Genomic DNA, 21,771 nt, shown 5'->3' with positions numbered 1-21,771 from the left:
TAAAGATCCCCGCTTCCCAAACTGTACGTGCAGGCGCAGCGGCCTGCTTGGAAGACCCAGCGGTTGTTCCAACCCTTTTTAAACAATTCGAATGCCCAGGCGCGGTTGCCTGTGAGAGTTTAGCAGTTCCCCAGCCCTTTAAAGAGTTTGTTCGCACAGGCGTAGTTGCCGGCGGGACCACAGCGGCTCTTCCTCAGCTTTTTCACACAGGCGCACCTGCTTGTTTAAAGGCAGAGATTTCACAGCCTCTGCCGCGGGACTCCGGGGAGGAGATTCGCGCAGGTGCAGTCACCTGTTTAAAGGGACCAGCTTCCCAGCCCGCTTCTAGAGTGGTTCCCCCCCTGATGTGGGACCCTAGGGAGGCAGGGAGAGCAATTCCTCTTGCAGGGGAGCTGGTAACGGGTTTTGGACAAGGGGGAGAAGGCTCCCAGCCAGCTAAGGCTGCGACCCTAGCTCAGGGTCCGCCAGCCAAAGTTTCCCCCACAGAGACGCCCCTCAGAAGGTCTCAGCGGGTCCGCAAGCCCGAGACAAGATGGTCACCCAATTTACAGTGGAGCAAGGCAGACTCCCAAACCAGGGAGAAGCCAAAGAACAGAGGTCCCCAACCAACAGCCATAAGCTGCAAGGGACCAGAGACAGGAGGCAGTCCAGCTTCGCTGCAGCCAGCAGCAATCTGCGACAGTGCCAGAGATTAGCCTGGCCATCCGGAGACGGGTGGCATTTGTATTATAGCTATGTGTGTGTATATAGCTTGCTTTTAAGGTGTAAATTGTAAGTTTGATATAACTGGTTTTGTAAGTTTAAAGTTTAAGTTTGTAAGTGTGCCAAATGTTTGTATTTTGGTCCGAGGTCGAGGGACCCGACCATGTCTCCACCTAAGGCAGCAGGTCAGTGAGACCTGGCTGCATGTCCTTTTAAGTTATGCAGGAGATTGGACCAAGAAGCAGCCCTGTTCGCCCAGCCCGAGCTGGGCATCGAATGAAGATATGGATACATGATGTTGGGGATCACCTCGCCACTGGACGAATCCAGAGGGAAACCCCACAGCGACCTTCGGGAGAAACCGGACAGGGTCCGGAGGAACTTGCCTACTCCTCCTACGTGGAAGAGATGGCCCCAGCTGGGTGGGGCACGGTCCCCAACCCAACACTATCCTGACCAAAGTTCACTTGCGGGAGACCCCGCTGTTGAGGAGTCATGGTGGGGAAGCGTGGGCGCCTTGTTAGATAGGGACGCGTTCCCCGGGGGTGGGTGGTGATGGCCCGGGAAAGATTGTAAAAGGGAGGGGGAGGCCCAAGAGTTGCGTGGGTGCGGTTGGGGGAGGGAGGAACTCACCCGGGGGGCACACGGGTAAAGTTAGTGTAAGTGTGGCTGGGGAGGATGAATGGGTGGCCGGATCTGGGATCCAAGTTTCAGTGTGGGGCCAGCGAGAGCCGCCACACAGGCACCCACCATTTTCTGCAGCCAGTCGAGGGAAGACGGGAGGGGGAGGGACTGGGAGTCGCGATCCCATGCTCCCCGGTCTTGGTCTGTGCCAAGGTAATCTTAAACATGAGGGGTACCCTGCCTCCACAAAGGGACAAGGGAATGGCTCGGGGCTGGCGGAGCAGGCTGATCTGTAAATCCATTCTGTCTGTTTCAAAGTTTAAGACAATCAAAGGGGGGGTGGAAGGTACATTTACTGCCTGGGTGGGAGGAGCAATACCCACTCGAATTTTCGCAACCCATCATTGGCACGTGATGATCGGGGTTTTATTTAAGCATGTTGTTCAAGTTTTTTTGTATTTTGTGTTACAGCCCCAAGTTGAGCAAAGGCGTACGACCCTCTCCGTGCTTGGGATCATTTTGATTACATTGTGTAACTAAGATTGCAACATTTTGTAATAAGTTATAATGTAAAAGGTGATTGTAAATTTTGATTGCATTGTAATTTTACAAGCGTGTAGGGGTATGAGACCCCTTATTGTAAACTGATGTATCTGTAAGATGCCTACCGTACCACAGTTTTATCTTGAATTTTAGGAGAAATAGACAGGTCAGGGGATCAGTGGCAGATAGCTATTAGGTAAATACAGGGGATGGTTGTTTGTGAGAGGGTCTGAAAATTTTGCTCATTCCTTCGAGTTGATACTACAAGCAAGTTGGGAGTATCAAAAGGGGGGAATGTAGGGGTTTGCAAAATCCCTATTTCCCTGAAGATTGAAAATATTGGTCCACATCGTGGACGAAGAATTGGGTGATGTGACTTGTCTACAATGTTTTAAAAATGTGCCGAGAACCGCAAAAGACTGCTCTGAGATGGAAAGAATGTGGACAACACCGGAGTCGAAGAGCTCTGTGGAAAATATTCACACACCTTAAGACAGTGCTTTTATTAATAAAATCGTTCCCTGGAGTTTGGGCTATCACAAAAGGTTTTAAAATGGCCACAGAAAGCATGGCAAAAAGAGCAGCAAGCAGCTTGAGTTGCCTGTGTGAAAAAGTGGGAGGATACTGTGGCAGTCAGACCTGTCAAACAAACCAGGGAGTTTCCCTCTCAGCACTTGAAGTTGCTTATTTACTTAAGAGATTAGCCCACTTGAGAATAACCACAGGACAATCGATTGAAACTGCTTCTGTTTACACAGCCATTCAAAGCACTCACAGACAATGATAGACTGAAACCATGGAACGGATTTTGATATGTAACAGTTTAAGCAATGAATGGGTTTTTGAATCACCCATTATTGGACAATATGGCAGTTTGATTCCCTTTTGTTTTAGCCCAGGTGAGCTCCGGACGTGGGCGGGAACATTTTGGCCCCACAGTGCAGACACATTAACCCATTCCAACCACTTTGAATTAGCCAATCACAGCATTTCTTTTGTGTATTGGAACTTTTTGGGCGCAAATTTTCCAGACCGGCAAACAGCAGGGGGCTCACCAGGTATATAAGATAGCTCCTGAGAAGCTATCATTCTGTTTTTACTTCCTGGGACCACAGGTGAGCCTCTCTCTCTCTCTCTCACTCTCACTTTGCTGGACCACAGGTGAGCAGAGTTTCTGACTCCTCAGCAAAGCAACCTAGTAAGGAGTTGGGGGATGGTAATTAAGAGGATATTGCTAAGATTGTTTAATCAACATTGTAGCCACTTACCCCTCGTTTTTGCCATCTGCCTTCCTCCATTTAAGCAATTTTACTGTAATTTACTGTGTTCGTGTGGTATAGTTTTATATTTGATTATAGTTTCTTTTAGTTAATAAAGCTTGATTTTCTTTCATCCAGACCATTTGTCTGTTTTAATATAATTAATTATAAGCCCTTCAGTCAGAACTGGAAGGTGGGGTAGCGATTCGAAACCGCTGTTTGAAAATTGGTCTATTGGAATTTGGTTTACAGTGTAGCAGCAGGCTGCCTGACCAGGTGAATTACCGTAAACCAGGTAAAAGATTAGAATTGGTAAGAGTGCAGGCAAAGGCTGCAAGACCAGGGAAATTACCTTAAACCAGTTAAAAGATGCCCCCCTACAGATGTAATGAGCAGGGTGGACAAAGGTGAACCAGTGGATGTGGTATATTTGGATTTCGAGAAAGCATTTGATTAGGTGCCACATAAAAGGTTACTGCATAAGATAAGATCTCATGGAATTGGGGGTAATATATTAGCATGGTTAGAGAATTGGCTAACTAACAGAAAGCAGAGAGTCAGGATAAATGGGTCATTTTCCGGTTGGCAAACCGTAACTACTGGAGTGCCATGGGTGGGAAAGCAAGTTGTGTAGAGGACTCAAAGAACCTGCAAAAGGATATAGACAGGCTAAATGAGTGGGCAAACATTTGGCAGATGGAGTATAATGTGGGAAAGTGCGAGGTTATCCACTTTGGCAGGAAAAATAAAAAAGCAAATTATTATTTAAATAGAGAGAGATTACAAAATGCTACAGTTCAGAGGGACCTGGGTGTTCTTGTGCATGAAACACAAAAAGTTAGCATGCAGGTACAGCAAGTAATCAAAGAGGCAAATAGAATGTTGGCCTTTATTGCAAAGGGGTTGGAATATAAAAGCAGGGAAGTCCTGCTACAACTGTACACGGTATTGGTGAGACCACACCTTGAATACTGCGTACAGTTTTGGTATCCTTATTTAAGGAAGGATATATTTGCATTGGATGCAGTTCAGAGACGATTCACTAGGTTAATTCCAGAGATGAGGGGGTTGACTTATAAAGAAAGGTTGAGCATGTTGGGCCTATACTCATTTGAATTTGGAAGAATGAGAGATGATCTGATTAAAACATATAGGGGGAGAAATTCAGTATCGCCACGTTTGGGGCGTAATACTCGAGCGGGCGCGAAATTTAGCGCCCGGCGCAAATTATCGCCACCTATTGCTAAATTGACCTGCTTCGCCCCAGGAGGTGCTTGGAGCACTAAAACAGGCGCTGCACGACTGTCTTAAGGTGCTAAGCCAGAGAAGCGAGGCGCTAACACCGAGAGCAGGCGCAGCGCAGGTGCGGCCAGTTAGCGATTGCACGCAGACATGCTGGTGCCGGTCAGCTCTTAAAGGGGCGGTTCGATCTTGGATTGCAGCCACACCCTGCACAGCGGAGCCCTGATTCTCAGCCTGGACAGACCTGCTGCCACATTCTTACGCCTAGGACCATGGAGAGGGTCAGGGAGCGAGCGCAGCGGTTGAGTGAGGGGGCCTTGCAGGTTCTGGCTGGTGCTGTGGAGCGCAGGCGATCTATCCTGTTCCCGGACAGTGGCAGGAGGCTGCTGCCCAACGACTATCACAAAGCTTGGAGGGAGGTGGCTCACAGAGTGACCTCCAGCAGCATGGTGCCTAGGACCCCTGTGCAATGCAGGAAGAAGTTCAACGACCTCACTCGTGTCGTCAGGGTGAGTAACCTTTTCAGAATCCTCTTCATCCCTGCATGTCCACCTCACTTTATGGCCAAAGGGTCCTGAAAGCCCCAATGCCCAGCCCTCGTCCAACACCTATGGGCCTTTCATGAAACTCACATGCACATTCAGCAATTTACACACTGTAAGGGCTATTCCACCATGGGAGGCAGTGCAGCCAAGACCAGGGCTTCACACTGTAAGGGCTATTCCACCATGGGAGGCAGTGCAGCCAAGATCAGGGCTTCACACTGTAAGGGCTATTCCACCATGGGAGGCAGTGCAGCCAAGATCAGGGCTTCATACTGTACTCAGAGCCCATCCGTTCTCTTGCAGGGCAAGCTGACCCATAACAGGAGGCAGCAGCACTGGACCGGGGGAGGCCGGCCTCACCTTCAAGCCCTCACCGACCTCGAACAGCGAGTCCAGCGGATTATGGCAGGCTGGATGATTGGCCCCGTCGCCACTGGAGATGCCAACCCCGTTCTGGACAGCAATGGTAAGGTGATCACCTTTTTGACCTCTCTCCTTCCACTTGTGCCTCACACCAGCATCCTTTGCCACTATCGAACCAATACAGTGCTTTGCAGCACTCATGCCTCCCTCGCTGCCGCCCTATCCTCATGCTAAAGCAACTCTTGTACCTCCCTGCTTTCAGATGCTGATTCGCCAGGTGAGGAGGCGGGCCCTCAAGCTGCCACTGTGAGTGACTCTGAAGGCGATGACGAGGCGGAAGCCGGACCATCAATGCCACCCTCAGCCGAGGCAGCCCATGGCCATTATGGGGACACGTCTTCCCAGGAGGGGAGCAGGGGGGAATGGTCTGAGGAGGGTGAAGCTCAGCGGGCTCCAGCAAAGTGGGGGGGGTAGGGAAGCTCGGCGGCCTTTTCCCCAGAGGGAGAGTCTGGCCTCGAGTCCTGCTACAGTGAGTGCAGAAGAGGTGCGGCTCCTCGCTTAAGTGAGCGCCCAGGCGGAGCACAGGCACACTGAGCTCATGGCTGCAGTGGCAAGGATGCCCGAATCCATTGAGTCACTGGCAAGGGGTGTCCAGGACTTCGGCGCAGCACAGGCAAGGAGTCTGCAGGACTTTGGCGCAGCACAGGCAAGGAATCTCCAGGACTTCGGCGCAGCACAGGCGGCTTCCACGCAAGTGCTTAGTGGTGTAATGCAGTCAGTGGCTGGTCTCATGCAGACGCAGATTGAGGCCACATGAGCACTGACTGCTGTCCCCCTCGCTGGATCGGGCACGAATCGCCAGGGCCCTCGCTGCGCCGCAGCAGGCCAGCAGTCTGTGCTTCAGCAGATTGCTCCGTATGCTGCAGTGCTGCCCCATGGGAGTGCCAGTGTGTCGTCCGACCAGGGAGTTGCTGTCCTCTGTCAGGATGGCAGCATTCCTGTTGCCAACACTGTCACTTCTCCACTGCAGCTGCCACCACCTGTAGGACAGACTGCTGCCGCCCATGCAGAGTTGGAGCAGTCAGCAGCCGGGCCCTCCAGGCCCAGAGCTGGTCCAGGCCCTCCTTCAAGGGCATCTACAGACTCAGTTTCTGACACTCAGCAGCCTTCCCCCAGCCTTGCTGCAGCCACTGGGGTCCCATTGCGGAGGAGTTGCAGGGTGAGAAGGGGCAAATCTCGCAAGCGAAGCAGATCACCCTCGAAGGGCAAAAAGAAGGAGGTGTGGCAAAATGCTGTTAAATGTTTTATTGAAGTCCGAGGATCGTGGTCATTTTTTGGTTACTGTTTTGTTCGTTGTCTCCAGGTTGTGAGAGGCAGTTATGTGTCTGACTGCTTTTTTGGGGGTTTCTCTCTGTTACTTTGTCACGCGGGAAGGGCACACAGTTTGTTAAATAAAGAAGTGTCTTTATTCAGAATGTGCATGTTTGCTCTTTGAACTATTTGTTGCCTTGACCGGCTTAGGGGTTGCGGAACAGTTCCATTCATGTTCTTTCAATGGCAGAAGCCATTCCGTCAGAGGGGGCCTAGAACCGACTTGCAATAAGCCGCTGATGGATGGCCCTTGCACTTTGTGCCTCCCTCCCATCTTGGTGCTCTTCCTCCTCCTCCTCCTCCTCTGCTGGTGCTCCAATGTCTGGTGGCAGTGGCTGAGTCCTGAGGATTGCCAGGTTATGCAGCATGCAGCACACAACAATGAAATCGGAGACTCGCTCAGGTGAGTACTGAAGGGCTCCCCTGGAATAAGAACATAAGAAATAGGAGCAGGAGTAGGCCAATCGGCCCTCGAGCCTGCTCCACCATTCAATAAGATCATGGCTGATCTGATCCTAACTTCAAATCTTCTATCACTCTCCATCCCACCCGAACCCATGTGATCTCCCGGGAGAGGCGAAAAACCAGATAAAAAACCCAATGGCCAAATTGGGAGAAAAATCTGGGAAATTCCTCTCCGACCCATCTAGACGATCGAAACTCTTCCAGGAGATCACTTTGTCCCTATATTTTCTACAGTACTTACCTTCTGTAAAGGCGATCTCCACCCCAGCCAGGAACAGGAATAAAACCATCTCCTGAAATCTGACACAGAATTAGAACACAAGAAGTAGGAGCAGAACCAGGCTACACGGCCCCTGGGCCCACTCCACTACCCACAGGGCCATGACCATTCCGAACCTAGACTCATGTCCAATTTCCTGCCCACTCCCCGTAACCCTTAATTCCCTTTACTTCTAGGAAACTATCTATTTCTGTTTTAAATTTATTTAATGATGTAGCTTCCACAGCTTTCTGGGGCAGCAAATTCCACAAACCTACCACCCTCTGAGTGAAGAAGTTTCTCCTCATCTCAGTTTTGAAAGAGCAGCCCCTTATTTTAAGATTATGCCCCCTAGTTCTAGTTTCACCCATCATTGGGAACATCCTCACCGCATCCACCCGATCAAGCCCCTTCACAATCTTATATGTTTCAATAAGATCGCCTCTCATTCTTCTGAACTCCAATGCGTAGAGTCCCAATCTACTCAACCTCTCTTCATATGACCACCCCCTCATCCCCGGGTTTAACCGAGTGAACCTTCTTTGTACTGACTCGAGAGCAAGTATGTCTTTTCTTAAGTATGGACACCAAAACTGTATGCAGTATTCCAGGTGCGGTCTCACCAATACCTTGTATAACTGCAGCAATACCTCCCTGTTTTTATATTCTATCCCCCTAGCAATAAAAGCCAACATTCCATTGGCCTTCTTGATCACTTGCTGCACCTGCATACTAACTTTTTGAGTTTCGTGCACCAGGACCCCCAGATCCCTTTGTACTACAGTACTTTCCAGTTTCTTGCCATTAAGATAATAACTTGCTCTATGATTTTTCCTGCCAAAGTGCATAACCTCACACTTTCCAGTATTGTATTCCATCTGCCAAATCTCTGCCCACTTACAGACAGCGGAACCATTGCTTGAGCACGCCGATTGTGTGCTCAATGATGTTCCTGGTCGCTTGATGGCTCTCATTGTATCATTCTTCAGCAGGGGTGCTGGGCGCATGGAGCGGGGTCATCAGCCAGGTGCACAGAGGATAGCCCTTGTCCCCGAGAAGCCAGCCTCCTGGGTGAGCCGGGGCCTCGAAAAGGTCTGCCACAGAAGTCTGGCGCAGGATGAAGGCGTCGTGGCTGCTACCTGGAAAGCGGGCATTGACAGCGAGTATCAGCTGTCTGTGGTCACACACCAACTGGACGTTCAATGAATGGAACCCCTTCTGGTTGCGGTAATCCTCGGCATTCTCTTGCGGCGCCAGCAAAGCCACATGCATGCAGTCAATGGCGCCCTGGACCATGGGGAAGCCTGCTATTCTTGCAAATCTCAGAGCGCGCTCTTGCTGCTTGTCCGGGGTCATGGGAAAGGAAATGTACTGATGTCTCCTTTTAAAGAGGGCATTCATGACTTGACGGATGCAACAATGCACCGCGAACTGGGAGATATTGGCAATGTCCCCCGTAGCGGATTGGAAGGAGCCGGTGGCATAGAAGTTGAGAGCCACTGTCACCTTCACTGCCACCGATAGAGATGTCCTGCCCCTCAGTTGAGGCTGCAGATCTGGCTGAAGCAGGTGGCAGAGCTCAGTGACCACCTCCCTGCTGAATCGCAGCCTCCGAAAACACTGCTCCTCAGACATGTTGAGGTATGAGAACTGTTGGCTGAAAACCCTGGGACGGTAAGGTTTCCTGTGCCGACGCCTGTTGGCCCTCCTCCACCTGGCCATGATTGGCACTCTCTCTCGGCGTCTCTGAGCCCTCTCAATGTAATGGAGAAGTCCAACGTTCCCACCCATTGCAGCCCCCATAATATGTGGCCACTCAAGGTTATGCCACTGAAAAATCAAACCAACCACACAGTTCTGGGCTGAAGCCAAAAGTACCTCTGCGAGCGCTGATTCAATGCAGAAATCTCTCTCCTTTTGTCTCTCTGTAAATCTCTCTCTCTCTCACAGAAGGAGTGTTCCAAAAATGGCTACCACAAAGAAGCCAGGAAGAGCCCCCTTTAAATAGCGCCCCCCCAGCCCCACAGCGACTGGGAACCGTTCCAGTCAACCAGTCGCTGGGAGCGACAGGCGGAAAGGAGGGGGGCACCACGGAATTTCCAGTTCGGGGCGCCCCAAGGGCGTTGCACCATGAAATGACGTCAGGATCTGCGCGCACAGCTGAGCGGGCGTTGAGGTTTTGCGCCGCCACTAAATATCCGCTCAATTTCGTGAGAGGCGCAGGCTTCGCCATGCCCGGGCACTAGCCGCCTCGCGCCCCAATTATCGCCCTCTTAAGGCGCTAACGGGTGGCGCTAACAACTGAATTTCTCCCCCATAAGATACTGAGGGGGCTCGACAAGATAGATGCAGAGAGGATGTTTCCCCTTGTGGGGAAATCTAGAACTCGGGGGCATAGTTTCAGAATAAAGGGTCGCCCTTTTAGAACAGAGATGAGGAGGAATTTCTTCTCTCAGAGGGTCGTAAGTCTGTAGAATTCTCTGCCCCAGAGAGCTGTGGAGGCTGGGTCATTAAATACATTTAAGGTGGAGATAGACAGATTTTTGCAGGATAAGGGAGTGAAGGGTTATGGGGAGCGGGCAGGGAAGTGGCTTTGAGCCCAAGATCAGCCATGATCATATTGAATGATGGAGCAGGCTCGAGGGGCCAAATGGCCTATTCCTGCTCCTATTTCTTACATTCTTATGTTCTAAATCCTTACAGACAAAGGACCACCTGCTGACTTCTTCCATTTTGAATCTTCACAGACAAAGGAACACATGCTGACTTCCTCCATTTTAAATCTGTCCGTTACCATCTCACAATTCATTCGCAATTTCGATCTCCACACAGTAGCAGCGGTTTTATTACGTGTTTAGAATCTTACAGTCGAGAATTTTAAAGATTCACAATCCTCTGAGTGAAGAAATTCCACCTTATCTCAGTTTTAAATGGTTGACCCCTTATCCTGAGACTATGGCCCCTTGTTCTAGACTCTCCAGCCAGGGGAAGCAACCTCTCACCCTTAGTGCCTATATTTTGCCTGTCCTACTGCTCCTACGCAGTGCCAGCCCAGTGGCTGCAGCATGGTTGATGGCAGGCTGCTGACTTTCAGTGGAGGAGAATACAGATGGCCGTGGAGGATGCCCTTGAGCAGCTCTCGACCCAGAAGGCCCGGCTGCGGACTGTACCATCTTGGCACGAGCAGCACCAGTCTGGGCTGGTTTGTTGACGGGCAACAGCAAGGGCACTGGCAGAATGGCAGTGGTGGGAGTACAAATGCTGTCATTCTGTTAGAAGACAGCAGGTTCATGCTCCACGGAGTCACTGCCACTCCCCCGGGCTGACACCTCAGCAATCCTAGTTATTTTTTCTGAGGACAGATTGTGGGGCTGCTGCGACACCCTGAAAACCCCTTTGAACACTGGTATCTGCAGCCACTATGGCAGCAAGCTGACCTTGCATGAGTGCAGTCTGAGCTTCCACTGCAGCACCCAGACGTTGGGTGGCTGCTGCTTGTACTGCAATGGAAGCTGAGACATCAGCCATCAGACGCTGCATCATGTTTGGGTCCACAAGTGTGCAAATGGAATTGCCCATCACTTCCATGCTGGAAAGGATGGGCACCAAGCTCTGCATAAAGCCCTGTGCCAAGTTGGTGCTGGACTCCTCCATGCACCTTGACATTGCGTGCAGGCTTTCTGGCACGTTTCCCAATGCACCAAGCATTTCAATGTACATACTCATCATCTTCTGTATCGTGCCCCATCGAATTGCTCATCTGAGTCCTCTACAGCAGAACTCATGTGCGACCTCACCCTCTGGGGAGCTGGAACCTGTGCTACCGTTGCCCCCTTCCCTGGCTGCAGGATACTCATGCCCAGTGTCATAAATCTCATCATCGAGAAACTACTTATGAAATAACGCCGTCCAAGGAGTATAAATACTCAGGTGTTGGCCCCAGCTTGCCAGGGACATTTTGTAAAGACAAGGAGCTAGTGAAGTACAACTAGACTTCCATGTTCTGAAATAAGTTGATTAAAGCCTTGCTTTATGCTCAAACCAAGTGCATAGTGAGTTTTATTATGTCAGTTTAATCAACTTAATATCGACTCCACGCTTTGGGTGATTTCGGGACCAGCCAGCTACAACTCGAACTGTAGAAGGGAACTCAGACAAGTAATCGATCTATCATGGAGAAACTACTCAGCCCCGCCCGTCTTGACCTGGACCCGAATTCACTTATAGATGCTAAGGTATGGAAACACTGGTATCGTACTTTTAGCAACTTCCTCAGGGGGTGCGGTGAAAATGTTCCTGATAAATTAGAAATACTTGCTAATTACATATGCCCTCATGTGTTTGATTATATCGAAGACTGTGTAGACTATGACGCCGCTATCCAAATACTACAGCAGCTATATGTCAAGTCCCCAAATGAAATTTTTTCTCGCCATCTATTGGCCACAACTTGACAACAACTCGGGGAATCACTTGACGAATTCCTTCAGAAACTTTGCAGGCTCAGCAAAGATTGTAATCTTAAAGCTGTTACAGCTGAGCAGTACAAGGAGGAGTTAATTTGTGATTCCTTTATTAATGGGATTGCGTCTCCCTTCATACGTCAGCATCTGTTGGAGAATAAAACCCTCAGGTTACAGGCTGCCTATGACCAGGCATGTTCTCTGGACTTAGCAAAGAGGAATGCAGACACCTATCTTTTACCACATGCACGGGCTGCTGCTATCTCTTTTAGTGACTCTTTCAATAGGCCTCGGGCGGAAGTCCTCACGGATGACGACTCCAACCCGGCTGATGACAATCCTACCCTAGAAACCTACACTGATGACGACCCCGCCCTAGCGGCATCTTGCCAATCTGGAAGGAAGTGTTTCTTCTGTGGAGGAGCGTTCCATTATAGGAAATTTTGTCCTGCTCGTAACGCGACCTGCAATCATTGCAGCAAGAAAGGTCACTTTTCTAAAGTATGCCAGTCAAGAGCCGCTGTTAGGAAGAAAGGCCACTTTTCTAAGGTATACCGGTCGAGAGCTCCTGTTAGTTTTGCAGCTACTATCTATAAAACTGCTCCTCCCCCAAGAACCACTACTAAGGTTACAGCTGTCAAGGGTAAAACTGCCCCTCCTCCTATCACAGCTGTTTTTCCCCAAAGTTTGTCCCATGTAGCCATGAAAGTTTCGATAAATGGACACATTTTGAGTGCACTAATCAACTCATGCAGCTCTGACAGCTTCATTAGTGAGCAGGCTGTCAGTAAGTTAAAACTGCGTATTTACCCCTCAGACAGGGAAATTGCAATGGCTCTGATGACACTGACCACCAATTCTTCCGGCTTTTTTCTTGTCGACCATATTCTCAATGGCCGCACATATTTCTCCACCCGGCTCGGGGTGCTCAAGAACTTATGCAGTGATGTGCTCCTGGGACAGGATTTCCAAAGCACCATTATGTGCGCTTTCTGCGGCTTCGCTCGACGAGCCCTCCTTGTTTGCAAATCTTTCCCCCTGATGTAAGCCCATAGTCACTAAATCACGACGTTTCAGCCGAGATGATCGAGCCTTTATTGAGGCAGAAATCTCTCACCTTCTAGCTGATGGTATCATTGAGCCATGTTCATCTTCCTGGCGGGCTCAAGTCATCATTATTAAAAATCCTCTGAAGCAACACAAGAAATGTCTTTGCATCGATTACTCGCAAACTATTAACCAGTATACTGACCTGGATGCCTACCCACTACCACGCATCGATGACATAGTCATACCTTGCCAACTACAAGGTATTTTCAACTTTTGATTTAAAGAGCGCATATCATCAAGTACCGTTAAAGGACTGACAAAAAGTATACGGCCTTTGAGGCCAATGGTCGGCTTTACCAGTTTTGTCGCCTTCCATTTGGGGTCACCAATGGGGTGGCCGTCTTTCAATGGGCAATGGATAGCCTAGTCAAACAGGAGAAATTAACGAACATTTTTCCATATCTAGATAGTATCACCATTGCTGGTCATAGCCAGAAGGAGCATGATGCCAATCTCCAGAAATCTTTTGACGTTCTCCGTCGTCGCAACTTGACATTAAATGAGTCCAAATCTGTGAAATCAGTACCATCAGTCAACATCCTTGGCTACTGGGTGGGCAACGGTGTCATCAAACCGGATCCGGAGCGACTTCGTCCGCTTCAGGAGCTCCCTCCCCCTACGAATCTCGGCTCTCTTCATCGGGCACTCGGCATGTTCGCCTATTATGCGAAATGGATACCCCACTTCTCCGACAAGATCCAGCCCTTGCTTCACGCTAACCATTTCCATTGGAGGCAACGGCTATTTCAGCTTTCAACCTCCTCAAGCGACAACTGGAAAAAGCCACGCTTCGTTCCATTGATGAAAATCTTCCTTTCGTGGTCGAGTGCGATGCATCGGATGTGGCGAGCTCTGCTACCTTGAATCAAGGTGGTCGACCCGTTGCATTTCTGTCCAGAACTTTGCAGGGTAGCGAGCGCCGCTGCATGTCGACCCTGTGCCTCCGGGTCCATCCAGAATGACAGCGGTGCTGGAACTCCAGGAACAGGTGCAGAAGTCTCTGGCAGGTTTTGTCTCCAGGGTCACTGCGAGTGTGGAGTGAATGGAGGAGTCCATCGCTAACATGAGCAGAGCCTTTGTGGAGGCGTTGGCGCATGAACGCATCACCATGGAAAGGACGGCAACCTCCGTGGAAAGGATGGCTACCATAGAGGAAAAGATAGCTATGGCCATGGAGGAGCTTAGTCACCAGGGTTGTGAAAACATGGTCATTGTTCACAATATACTGACATCTCTTGAGGAGCGATGGTCAGCTATTGAGCATACAAACCTGACGTTCATGCAAGTCCTTGGGAGTAGGACTTCCAGTACAGAAATGAGTCCTCATGGCCCCCCTGAAGTGCAGCAAGGTGCTGTCAAGCCACTTGCTAGCTCTGAAGTGGGGCTGACCCAAGAGAGGGATGTTGGTGGGAAACCTGAACGGCAGAGCGGGGTATAAAAGTCCCAGAGACCAGGTAAGGCCTCACAGCGTCGGCGGGAAACCTGAGCGGCAGAGCGGGGTATAAAAGTCCCAGAGACCAGGTAAGGCCTCACAGCGTTGGCGGGAATCCTGAGTGGCAGAGCGGGGCTATAAAAGTCCCCAGAGACCAGGTAAGGCCTCACAGCATCGGCAGGGAAACCTGAGCGGCAGAGCGGGGCTATAAAAGTCCAAGAGACCAGGTAAGGTCTCACAGCGTCGGCGGGAATCTCGAGCGGCAGAGCGGGGCTATGAAAGTCCCAGAGACCAGGTAAGGTCTCACAGCGTCGGCGGGAATCTCGAGCGGCAGAGCGGGGCTATAAAAGTCCCAGAGACCAGGTAAGGTCTCACAGCGTCGGCGGGAATCTCGAGCGGCAGAGCGGGGCTATAAAAGTCCCAGAGACCAGGTAAGGTCTCACAGCGTCGGCGGGAATCTCGAGCGGCAGAGCGGGGCTATGAAAGTCCCAGAGACCAGGTAAGGTGTACCAATCTCCAGTCTGGAAGCAGAGAGGTAAAAAGTAATCCAAGTGTGACGTCACCAGAAAGCGGGTAAGTGATTGGTTGGTAAGTATTTCTCCCTTTTAAGCTTAAATCTCTTTGGTTTATAGTTTCTAAGGTGTGATATTCACCATCTAGAATCGGGGCAGAGGATATTTAAGAATAATATTAATAAATTTATTTAATCATAGAATGGGAGATCAGGCGATGTGTTGCTGCTGCAATAAGTGGGAGCTGGTGAACACCATTGATGCTCACGGTGATCACATTTGCAGTAAGTGTTGGCTGCTCGAGGAATTCCGGCTCCGTGTTGAAGAGCTGGTGTCCGAGCTTCAAATACTGAGACACATCAGGGAGGGGGAGAGTTACCTGGACTCTGTGTATCACGAGGTAGTCACACCAATTAGATTAATTAATGCAGATGTAGTCTGTGGCCAGGGTCAGGATGGTGTGACTAGAAGTGAGGCAGGTACGGGGATCCAGGAGGTAGTGTTGGAGGAGCCGCAGCCCTTGCACTTGTCCAACAGGTTCGAGGCTCTTACTCCCTGTGGGGACAGGAGCAGGGACTGCAGGGAGGATGAGCAACCTGGCCACAGCACCGTGGAGCAGGGGGCCATTCAAGTGGGGGGAGTTAAAAGAAATGTTGTAGTGGTAGGGGATAGTATCGTTAGGGGGATAGATAGAGTTCTTTGCAGCCGAGAGCGAGAGTCCCGAAGGCTGTGTTGCCTACCCGGTGCCAGGGTTAAGGACATCTCCTCTGGGCTGGAGAGAAACTTGGAGTGGGAGGGGGAGGATCCAGTTGTCATGGTCCATGTTGGTACCAACGACATAGATAGGACAAGGAAGCAGGTTCTGCTGAGGGAGTTTGAGCAGCTAGGGGCCAAATTAAAAAGCAGAACCACAAGGGTAATAATCTCTGGATTATTACCTGAGCCACGAGCGAATTTGGCTAGGATAAATAAAATTAGAGAGTTAAATGCGTGGCTCAAAGACTGGTGTGGGAGAAATGGGTTTTGCTTCCTGGGACACTGGCACCAGTACTGGGGCAGGAGGGAGTTGTTCCGTCGGGACGGGCTTCACTTGGCCAGTGCTGGGACTAGAGTCCTGGCGGATCATATAACTAGGGCTGTAGAGAGGGCTTTAAACTAACTAGTGGGGGGGAGGTTCCTAGAGAGCAAATAATAAAAATGACAACAGAGAAGGTCATAGACTTAGGTAGCAGTGGGGAAATTAAAAACCAGAGCATGTCAGGAAGGGGCAGAAGGTATGGAGTAAAAGGTAAAGTAATAAAAAGGGCAAAAGCAGGAACTAAGTGTCACAAAACATCTTTGAAAGTTCTCTATCTGAATGCACGTAGCATTCGTAACAAAATAGACGAGTTAATGGCACAAATAACTACATATGGGTATGATCTTGTGGCCATTACAGAAACATGGCTGCAGGGTGACCATGACTGGGAATTAAACATACCAGGTTACTTAACGATCAGGAAGGACAGGCAGGAAGGAAGGGGAGGTGGGGTGGCTATGTTAATAAAGGAAGGAATCACTGTAATACAGAGAAATGATATTGGGTCAAAAGATCTGGATAATGAAACAGTATGGGTGGAGGTAAGGAATAATAAGGGGAAAAAAACACTAGTGGGCGTAGTCTATAGGCCTCTGAACAGTGGCAACTCTGTTGGACGGATTATCAATCAGGAAATATTTGAGGCTTGTAATAAGGGAACATCTATAATTATGGGGGATTTTAACTATCATATTAATTGGACAAATCAAATTGGGCAGGGCTGCCTTGAGGATGAGTTCATTGAGTGTATTAGGGATGGGTTTCTTGAGCAGTATGTAACTGAACCGACCAGGGGGCAAGCAACCTTAGATCTGGTCCTGTGTAACGAAACGGGATTAATTAAAAATGTCCTAGTAAAGGATCCCCTTGGAATGAGTGACCATAACATGGTTGAATTCCATATTCAATTAGAGGGTGAGAAGGTTGGATCTCAAACAAGCGTGCTAAGCTTGAATAAAGGAAACTATGAAGGTATGAGAGCGGAATTGAGTAGAGTGGATTGGGAAAATAGATTAAAGGGTAAGACGATACATGATCAGTGGTGTACATTTAAGGAGTTATTTTACAACTTCCAAAAAATATATATTCCACTGAGAAGAAAAGGGTGTAAAAGGAAAGACAGCCATCCGTGGCTAAGTAAAGAAATTAAGGATAGTATTCGACTAAAAACAAGGGCATATCAGGTAGCCAAATCTAGTGGGAGGATAGAGGATTGGGAAAACTTTAAAAGACAGCAAAAAATAACAAAAAGATTGATTAAGAAAGGGAAGATAGATTATGAAAGTAAATTAGCAAAAAATATAAAAACAGATAGTAAGAGTTTTTATAGTTATATAAAAAGAAAAAGGGTGGCTAAAGTAAATGTTGGTCCCTTAGAGGATGAGACCGGGAAATTAATGGTGGGAAATATGGAGATGGCAAAAACACTGAATGAATATTTTACATCAGTCTTTACAGTAGAAGACACTAAGAATATCCCAGCACTGGACAAACAGGGGGCTAAAGGGGGGGAGGAGCTAAACACGATCAAAATCACTAAGGAAGTGGTACTTGGTAAAATAATGGGACTCAAGGCGGATAAATCACCTGGACCTGATGGCTTACATCCTAGGGTCTTGAGGGAAGTGGCGGTAGGGATTGTGGATGCATTGGTAATAATTTTCCAAATCTCCCTGGACTCAGCAAAGGTCCCGGCAGACTGGAAAACTGCAAATGCAACACCCTTATTTAAAAAGGGCAGTAGACAGAAGGCTGGAAACTATAGATCGGTTAGCCTAACATCTGTGGTAGGTAAAATTTTGGAGTCCATTATTAAGGAGACAGTAACAGGACATTTGGATAATCATAATTTAATAGGACAAAGTCAGCATGGTTTTATGAAGGGGAAGTAATGTTTGACAAATTTGCTGGAGATCTTTGAGGAAGTAACATACAGGGTGGATAAAGGGGAACCAGTGGACGTAGTGTATTTAGAATTCCAAAAGGCATTTGACAAGGTGCCACACAAAAGATTATTGCTTAAGATAAAAAATCACGGGATTGGGGGTAATATTCTGGCATGGATAGAGGATTGGCTATCTAACAGAAGGCAGAGAGTTGGGATAAATGGTTCATTCTCAGACTGGCAATCAGTAACTAGTAGTGTACCGCAGGGGTCAGTGCTGGGTCCCCAACTCTTTACAATCTGTATTAACGATTTGGAGGAGGGGACCGAGTGTAACATATCAAAGTTTGCAGATGATACTAAGATGGGAGGGAAAGTAGTGAGTGAGGAGGACATAAAAAACCTGCAAGGGGACATAGACAGACTAAGTAAGTGGGCAGAGATTTGGCAGATGGAATACAATACTGGAAAGTGTGAGGTTATGCACTTTGGCAGGAAAAATTGTAGAGCAAGTTATTATCTTAATGGCACGAAACTGGAAAGTACTGAAATACAAAGGGATCTGGGGGTCCTGGTGCACGAAACTCAAAAGGTTAGTATGCAGGTGCAGCAAGAGATTAAGAAGGCCAATGGAATGTTGGCTTTCATTGCTAGGGGGATAGAATATAAAAATAGGGAGATATTGCTTCAGTTGTACAAGGTATTGGTGAGACCGCACCTGGAATACTGCGTACAGTTTTGGTGTCCATACTTAAGAAAGGACATACTTGCTCTCGAGTCAGTACAAAGAAGGTTCACTCGGTTAATCCTGGGGATGAGGGGATGGACATATGAGGAGAGGTTGAGTAGATTGGGACTCTACTCATTGGAGTTCAGAAGAATGAGAGGCGATCTTATTGAAACATATAAGATTGTGAAGGGGTTGGATCGGGTGGAAGCGGGGAAGATGTTCCCAATGATGGGTGAAACTAGAACTAGGGGGCATAGTCTTAGAATAAGGGGCTGCTCTTTCAAAACTGAGATGAGGAGGAACTACTTCACTCAGAGGATGGTAGGTCCATGGAATATGCTGCCCCAAAAAGCTGTAGAAGCTACATCATTACATAAATTTTAAACAGAAATAGACAGTTTCCTAGAAGTAAAGGGAATGAAAGGTTACGGGGAGCGGGCAGGAATTGGGATATGAGTCTAGGTTCGGATCGGTCATGGCCCTGTGGGTAGCGGAGCGGGCCCAGGGGCTGTGTAGCCTGATCCTGCTCCTATTTCGTGTGTCTAATTCTGTTAGATTCAGGAGATGGTTCTGTGATAGTGGATTGGCGGTTAGGATCAGATCAGCCATGATCTTATTGAATGGCGGAGCAGGCTCGAGGGGCCGATTGGCCTACTCCTGCTCCTATTTCTTATGTTCTTATGTTCTTATGTTCTTGGTGGCAGACAGCAAGGAAGTGGGGGCTCCTCTCCAAGCGCTCACACGACCATGTCACTGCAAAGCCCTCGGTCAGAGCCCCACCAGAGTCCCCACCCAACTGAGTTCGGCGTCTCAACCCCTGCACAGCCGCAGGAGCAGCAGACTGTTGCCGAGCCCTCACAGGTTCGCAACCCCAGAGGATGCCCACCAAAGGTGCCGAGACAGAAGCAGCAGGAAAGTGAGCAAGGGGCCTCCACATCTGCTGAAGCCACAGGGGAAGCACCATGTAGGAGCATGTGTAAGAGGAAGATACTGCAAAAGTAGTCACAAGGGTAGTCACTTGGGTGTAATGTTATGTTTAATTTTGAAAAGCCATCAGTTGGTTATTGCCATTCAAATTTCTGATGGCAAACTGTTGCAGTTGTGGCGTGTGTCATGTCGCTAATGGGACTTCCACACTGAGGGCTTAGGATTACTTGCAATTGTCAGAATGATGGTCAGAGTGATAGGAATCCGCAGGTTCCTGGCCATTGTCGAAGGTTTGATAAGAAGGTGCGAGGCAAAAGTGTTTGATTGTGCAGGCTAAACAAATCTGGCCAAGATGAGTGCATGCCTTGCATCTCAGGCAGCAATGTGCTCGCATGCTGCTGCCACTGGTTGATGCGCCTCTGCAAGCTGTTTGTTGTCGCTCTCTTCCTCCTCCTCCTCCTCCTCCTCCTCATCTGAGGAGGCTATGTGATGAGCCACTTGTTCCTCAGGCATCTGCAAACCGCAACGCTGTGCCATGTTGTGGAGTGCACAGCAAACCACGACCATTTTGGAGACCCTGGCTGCTAAGTACTGCAGGGCTCCACCTGATCTATCCAGGCATCTGAAGCGCATCTTCAGCAAGCCGATGGTTTGCTCTATTATGGATCTGGTGGAAATGTGGCTCGAGTTGTAGCACTCCTCTGCTTTGCTGGAAGGGCTCCTCACCGGCGTCATTAGCCTGTCTTCAGGGGATAGCCCTTGTCTCCAAGTAGCCATCCGCAAAGTTGGTCTGGCGGACTGAAGAGCGGAGGCACACTAGACTGGCGCAGGATGAAGGAGTCATGGCAACTGCCAGGGTACTTGGCACAAACATGCAAAATTTCCTTCCTGTGGTCACACACCAGCTGTACGTTGAGGGAGTGGAATCCCTTGCGGTTGACAAATTACCTGGATTGTGATGGGGTGCGTTTAGGGCCACATGTGTGCAGTCAATGACGCCCTGCACCCTTGGAAAGCCTGCCAGATTGTCAAACCCAACCACACGCGCAGTTAAACTGGCTTGATCATTGGAGAAATTGATGTGATTGTGCGCGAGGGCAAAAAGGGCATCGGTTACCTGCGTGATGCAAGTGTGTGCGGCCGCCTGGGAGACGCCGCTGACGTCTGCTGCTGATCCCTGGAATAAGCCTGAAGCTAAATTTGAGTGCAGTAGTGACTTTGACGGCCACTGGTGAGGGGTGTTCACCTGCTCCTCTGGGCTCCAGATCTTGCTGCAGCATTGCGCAGATATCACTCACTACCTCTCGCGAAAGTCTGAGCCTCCTTTGGCACTGCTGCTCAGTTATGTTGAGGTAGTTGATCCTCTGTCTGTAGACCCTGTTTTGGGGATATCTCCTGTGCCGACGTGCTTCCATGCGCTGACGCCTTCAGGCCTGTGTAGCTTCAGGTGGGTGAGCAGCAGCTTGGAGCTCCTGCTTTTGCTCCTGCAGTTGGTGCTGTTGTTGGACAGGGTTCTGCTGCTGCCGCGGCTGGTCTTCATCTGAATCTGATGTCCAGGAGGAAAGGAAATAAATAGTTCCCATTCTTCTGGTAAATACCTCAGTTGAGGAAGAGCTCACTCAAGGTGGGGAGAGGGGTTTCCCAGGAGGTCACACTGGAAATGGGTGTCAGGCTCCAAACTTCCAGAACAATGAGTATGCCTGCTAAAAGATCCCCCAGACATTAGGCAACAAAGTTCTGCCACCTGCAAATGATGATTGGTGAAAACCCCTTTATAATGGTGGAGCTGCAGCTGTTAGTAAGCAGTCCACTTGTGAAGCCGCCAGGATTCACTGGCGTGTTCCAGAGGAGGTGTGCAGAACGTGGGGAAAGGGTTAAAATCGGAAAGGCCTCTCAAAATGGGATTATAGAGGCAATTAAATGGTTGTTAAGGGCCTTAAGGGCTTGGAGCTGGGATGGAAATGCGGTCAGAAAACTTGCATGTTGGAAAATTGCTCGGAGGTGGGATGGAGGTGGGATCGGGCCCGCCAGCCATTTTTTGCGATTCTAACAACTCACACGCCTCCAATCTCGCCTCCTCGGGCCTGGAAAAATCGAGCCCATAGAGTACAAAAGCAAGGAAGTTATGATGAATCTTTATAAAACACTGGTCCGGCCTCAACTGGAGTATTGTGTCAAAATCTGGGCACCGCATTTTAGGAAGAAGGTGAAGGCCTTAGAGAGGGTGTACGGCGGGGGGGGCGGGTTTGGTTTGAGGTTTT

The sequence above is a fragment of the Somniosus microcephalus genome, chromosome 7 (assembly GCF_052327205.1).
Source record: "Somniosus microcephalus isolate GS21.2 chromosome 7, FLI_Smic_1.0, whole genome shotgun sequence".
Taxonomy (NCBI): Eukaryota; Metazoa; Chordata; class Chondrichthyes; order Squaliformes; family Somniosidae; genus Somniosus; species Somniosus microcephalus.
The sequence above is the reverse complement of the archived record's forward strand: the minus strand, read 5'-3'. Positions refer to the sequence as shown.